At 35.5% G+C, this 5,878-nt stretch overlaps 1 protein-coding gene across 1 annotated transcript in view; it reads left to right on the forward strand.

Annotated features, from left to right (window-relative positions):
• LOC111518327 (uncharacterized) overlaps nt 1-5,878 on the forward strand; it is a 55,412-nt gene that overhangs the window by 3,945 nt on the left and 45,589 nt on the right. The window lies entirely within an intron of this gene.

Here is a 5,878-nt window from a genome sequence, read left to right on the forward strand (position 1 = left end):
GGAGGTGTTTCCTTGATTGTCAGTGGCAAGTCAGAAATCTTACTGTTGAGCGTAGATTTTTCCTAATCATCGTCAGATATTTCTTCGGCGCCAGCTTCCCAGGATCGTCAAGGTTGATCCTGGCAAGATTGCATCCTTTTATTTCTTCCCATCTCTTTAGGAATTGAGCATGTGTGTGACGTTTGGCAGTAGCTACTGGGTCCTAGAATTCTTAGTCCAGCCGCTTCCTTGGCTAAAAAATTAGCATTGCGAATACCTTCACTCCTGTCGTGTCCTTTAATCCACCTCAGGATAATGTTATTATCTATCGGAGCTTTGGCTAAATCTTGGTGGCACTCTAGTACCAGCCCTGAGGTAACACGTTGTCTGTTCAAGGATGATAGGGCTTGTCTGTTATCAGTGCACATTGTTATGTTTTTGCCAGAAATTCCTTTCCTGTTTATTTTTTTGTGGCGATTGAGATACCAACCAGTTCTGTTTGAACCACGCTGGTATTTTTTCCCATTCTGGAGTACACTCCACATCCTGAGACTTCTTTGGTTTTTGAGCCGTCTGAATATATGCCTGTTGCATTTGTAGCATCTGACTCTGTATTCTATTTTATTTGTATTTTGTAGGGTTTATTAAACACAAACCCGAGTTTAATTGATACCAAACAGTTGTTGGACTACAGTAGGGATGAACTACGATGTCTAACAGGCCTTCTTACAGTTCACTGTCATTTGTATCATCATATGCAGACTAGTACTGTCGGAAGACAGTGTGTGTCGCCTCTGTCTGGAAAATGAAGAAACAGCAGAGCATATACTTTGTGCCTGCCCCGCAGCAGACCGAATAAAGTTTTCAGAGATTGGTAGAGCCACATTTCTACCATCTACCAAAAAGACCCACTCCTTTTTGACCTAACCTAACCTAACCTACTATGTATCAAACTACATGTGGCAGTTTTTTATACCTTTTATACTGAAAATTATCATAGATCTTACTAGTCCTCTTTGTGGAATTTCATATTGAGAAAACTTCCGAAAGTAGACTTACCAAAATATATTTTTGAAGTTTGTGGTGCAGTGAATGTGCATAAAAAATGAGTGTAGCAGAAAAGGATGGTCCATATGTCAGTAATGGAAAAACAAAATTCCTTTGGAGTCAACGAATGTACTGTACCAAAAGGAAAATTACGAATAAACACGGGGTTGCTGAGAGAATCAATGTCCAGGTGACCGGAAAGTACAGAAGCATCATTGGTAGATACTATCAATATAGATACTACTAGATACTCATACTAGATACTACAAGATATCTACTAACAATGAAAAAACTCAGATTCAGTTTATAAATATTGTTTCCCAAAGATATATTTTGGAACATTTGGAATATTTGTACCTTTTACATATCCAGCAAATATTCTCTTCTTCCACAAAAAAGGCGACAGAAAGAACACAAATACTGCATTTTTCATCTAAATAATCGAATCCATGTTGTGGAATTTCTTGACATTCTGGATCTCTGTGAAGCAAATTGGAAAAATATAATTCTGGATACAATCAATGGACTAGATAGGTGGATTGCTGAAATCATAGTTATTTGACCTTTGTAGAATGACGGATCAATCTCAGTTGTGAAAAATTTTGAAGACTGTATAAGGAGCGCTAAGGATGAATGTCAAAGATGTTCAATTTCCATAGAAACTTTATGGAACACTGTAACAATCGAATTTAATGAAAAATACTATAGATAAATTCGCAGAATAGCTTTGAACGAACCACCTAAACCTATACAATATGTCTACGGGAGGGGTTTTAGAAGTACCCGGCCTGACCTAGAGATGGCGGTAGTTGTTTGAGAATTATCAATGTTACAGTAGTAAACGGTCTATGAAGCATATGTTTCAAGTTTGAAGACGCTGCGTTGTTTAGTATTTGTTTGGCAACCATCAAAAGCGAATGTTTTTGATGAATTTGTGATAATGAAGGAAATTGACCATCGTTATGTGGTGCAAAACTTTCATTTGAGAGGCCTCAGCCCAACCGTTATGAAATCTGAGCTGGATTATACTCTGGGCGAGTCTCTTCCGTTTAAATCGGCCGTATCTGGTTGAGAAAAAAAATTGTTTCATTAAGACAATGCACCAGCTCACAAATCCAGTATCGCAACGACCAAAATTAAAGAATTGAAGTTTGAATTGCTACCTATTGCTAACTCAATTCACACAGATCACCTCATGCACCACCTTTTGCGCAAGATTTAGCCCGCTCGGATAATTTTCTGCTCCCAAACTTGGAATAATGGCTCAGTGGTAAAAGATTTTCCAACAATGAAGAAGTGATGTCGGTAGTTAATGGCTATTTTGAGGAGCAAGACCGTTCTTATTATAAGAGTGTATGGAGCTGCGAAGAGATACTTTTGAAAAATAAATACATTTTCATCCAACATTTTTGGTTTCTTTGTTGGGCTGGGACCAACTATGGAAACGCATTAGGAATCATTTATTTTGTTTGGATTGCGCTGAGTTTTTAATTCTAGAATACTGATTCAGAATTTTGTCACGTTTCCAAAAATCATATTTTTTAGCTCCTTCAGTTGGAATCTGATCTGTTTTCTTTGGCTCACTTATCTCTTCTTTATCGAAAATAACTCAGTATATTTTTCAAACTGAGCGTTTCAACATTCAACAAAAGTCACATTTTCTAATTCCTAGCAGAATTTTTTCAAATGTCGAAAAAATGATCAAATGATATTCCACAACATTTCGACATGGAAAAAGTCGTTCGACTTAAACTCCACGAACTGCCGCATAATTTTCCAGAGAATCCAACAGTGAATTTAATCACCCGCTATCGAGATTCAATAACGTGGGAAACAAAGGTTACATCACGTCGAACATGTTAATGTATACAGGGTGAACACAAAAAGCTGGAACGGTACATCTGTTTGATATCTGCGATATCCTGTTCATGTGAAAGAATTTATTGATTGATGAATTTTGCCCCAGTATATCTAAAATATACATTCCAAACTAAGCTATGTAAAATAGGGCCAATATTTCTACTTAAGAAAATTTCAGGTGAATCTTCAAACCTATGGATTCTGCACTGAGTGAATTATTTCTTAAACTCCCAAAATTTGATGATACACTGGTTTTATTACTCTCAAATAATATTTTTTCTATCTATGTTTTCAAACAGATTCTGATCCTTGTGGAATGGATGAACCTTTTTCTGTACCGTCATCAGAAATATGGGAACCCTAAAAAAATGTTAACCTCGATCTTTCATAGCGAAATTTTGGCTTCGGCCAAAGAATGAGGACCATATTTCTGAATGTCGTTCAGATGTTGGACCACGGGTTACCCCTATTACCAAAATTGCTCTCTTTTTCAATGGAAACAAAAACTTTATGCTAGATTATCTTTTCAGAAAATTTTTTAGACGCTTTCAAATCAAATCAGTTCATTTCCAGGGACTCTACACCATGGAGAAAGTCAATAATACTAAAATATAAAAATTCACAAATATATATATATATATATATATATATATATATATATATATATATATATATATATATATATATATATATATATATATATATATACGTATATATATTCGGGTGTTCATCCGTTGTGTACTATTCGATAGTCGACGTTTCGCCATCATCTCAGATGGCATTATCAAGACGAGTTCCTGATTCGCTTCGAGAGGTGTAACTCGTCTTGATAATGCTATCTGAGATGATGACGAAACGTCGACTATCGAATAGTACACAACGGATGAACACCCGGAAAAACATATATATATATATATATATATATATATATATATATATATACAGATAGAGATATTATCGAGTGTGTATGATACAAATCAAGAATGAAATAATTCGTGGACACAACACTCAAAAAATAGGGGCAAACCGCGGACACGTGTTTCTGGCTATTGGCCAATAGCCAGAAACACGTGTCCGCGGTTTGCCCCTATTTTTTGAGTGTTGTGTCCACGAATTATTTCATTCTTGATTTATATATATATATATATATATATATATATATATATATATATATATTTATATATATATTTATATATATATATATATATATATATATATATATATATATATATATATATGTGTGTGTGTGTGTATTGTTTTGTGTAATAAATCGAATGTTAGATCTTGGTGTGTTTTGATTTGTATTTATTCCTCGATGAGTGGATTATGATTGTTAAATTTATGGATGTTCTGGGAACACTTACAGGTGAATTTTGTTGTATTGACTTTTATTTTGATCAGAACACTGCGATCATTCTCATTTAGTGAAAATACGATTGTATTAGTTTCTGAGCTGTTGAGAATGAGACCCTTTTGAGAACCATATGTTTGCATATCAGCAACTGCTTGATTGGACTGACACGACAATCCCTCATAATTCAAGGACTTCAAAGTGAACGAAGAATCGTCGACAAATTGCAGTGTAAAATGTTGACGATTACTGTTATTGAGGTCATGTACGAATGAAAAAAATAGCATAGGTCCTAGGGCGCTACCCTGGAGAACATCGGTAGAAACAACACAGGTCCTAGAGTGGAAGATCCCAGCCTCTACTTCAACCCTAACAGTTTGCATTCTGCAATCCAGATATGAGCCACGAATTCCTAGACCAAACAGCTTGCCCAAAAGAAAGTCGTGATCAACAGTGTCAACAGTGACAAGTCGAATGGATCATACAATTGTTTTTTCACTTTTAGATTGGAAATTGCTTCATTGACTAAATTCATCGTGGCATCCTGATTGGATTTGCCAATTTGGAAGCCATATTGACAGTCTGGGTTGATTTGATACTTCTTGCAAGAAGAGAGGAGTCTTCTTTGATAAGTTTTCTTGAATATTATGGAAAATGCAGATAGTAACGCAATTTCTCTGTAATCGGAAACCGAGTGCTTGTAATTTTTTTATGGATAGGTACTATTATTGCATGTTTGAGTCGAGTTGGGAATATACCTTCAACTAAGGTGATATTAATGAGGTATAAGAGGGGTTCGATCAAATTTTCAACCACCTTGAACAAGAGGTTGCAAGATACTTCATCCACACCACTGGAAGTCTTAGAAGATATCGACTTCATTATCTCTAGTAGTTCTATTTCATCCAGAGGATATAAAAGAAGTGAGTTGGAGTTGATATTACAGTCATTTACTAAAATAGGAGATGTTTCTTTGACTATATTTGAATATTTGAATTTGACTAAAACAGAGTGTGTGTAAGATATCGTCGAAATTTTCTTGTGGAGTTAGGGAGTTAGGAACAGTTGTCAACTGCTACAGAGCCCATTTAGCAAACATACGTCGTTGTGTATGGTCGATACTCGTGAATCTACTATACAGCAAATAGTTTTCCTAAAGTGTTGTCATTTCGTGAACAGTGCTGAAGGAATTGATATTTTTCTGATATGAAATTTTCAAAACGAGAGGTGCAAGATGAAACTTGCTACATGAGCAGTTGAATAATCGAATGAAAATCTAGAAAGATGATGTCCTGACTGAATCAACTGACGTATCATATTTCCATACTGTTCAAAAACGTGGTTGTCATCGATAACGTACCAGCTCCATCAATATTTATAGAAATGCATTACACAAAGATGTTTACTTTGTAATTGAATATCTGAAGTTAAAGGCGTGATGTGGCAGCCGTTGAATATTCAACACAGTTTTTTCTGTGGCACGTCTCTGATGTTACATTCTTCATTGCTAATTGGGGTTAATTTGCAATATCGCCATACAAAGCATTCGGTAATTCGTATTCCACACGCGTCAAGACCATTATTCCATCATCTTCCGTATCAAGGTTAATTGTTGTTGTGACGAATGATGAATTGATACAG

The sequence above is a fragment of the Leptinotarsa decemlineata genome, unplaced genomic scaffold (assembly GCF_025532065.1).
Source record: "Leptinotarsa decemlineata unplaced genomic scaffold, Ldec_3_MD MMD2_tig00001719_RagTag_RagTag, whole genome shotgun sequence".
In the NCBI taxonomy this organism is placed as follows: Eukaryota; Metazoa; Arthropoda; class Insecta; order Coleoptera; family Chrysomelidae; genus Leptinotarsa; species Leptinotarsa decemlineata.